The sequence below is a fragment of the Geospiza fortis genome, unplaced genomic scaffold, assembly GCF_000277835.1.
Source record: "Geospiza fortis unplaced genomic scaffold, GeoFor_1.0 scaffold200, whole genome shotgun sequence".
NCBI lineage: Eukaryota > Metazoa > Chordata > Aves > Passeriformes > Thraupidae > Geospiza > Geospiza fortis.
The window spans coordinates 3,056,447-3,057,026 of NW_005054353.1; positions in this window are offsets into that span (position 1 = coordinate 3,056,447).

Below are 580 nucleotides of genomic sequence, written 5' to 3' on the forward strand. Positions count from 1 at the left end.
TCCGGTGGCCCAGTGCAGCCGCAGGGTCCAGGGCTGCTGCTGTGCAGAGATCCGCCCGTAATGCTTCAGCTGAAGTGAGAGGCGCTGCAGGTGTGGATGTTTGCACCACAGCCGTGGGTTTCACACGCGGTGAGCTCAGTGCCAGCAATAAGCACAGACCGTCCGTATGAGGCTTTCTCTGGCAAATGATGAAAGCACTATTGTGCAATCAGGGATCTGATCTCCCAAATTGCTTTTCTGCTCCTGCCTCTGGAATCCATATCACTGGGGAGAATGGAATACTAAAGATCCCAATTTTCTGTCTGGGTAGGGAGAGAGATGAAAATATGGTTAACAGAATTTTTTCCTTACTTTAGCAAAGTATTTAAATCTTCAAGCTCTGTAGCTGCAGCTCTCTCCATAGAGAGCAGCAGGCACAACTTCCCCAGCCATTTTCCTGGGGAAGGCTGTGAGAAGATCAGAGAAAAGAATGATAAACAATTCTTATCTCCACTTGTTGCATCTGTTGTTGCGCACGTGTGAAATGTGTCATGGAGATTTGTTTACCAAAGGGTGATTTCTTAATTGGATGGTGTTTGGA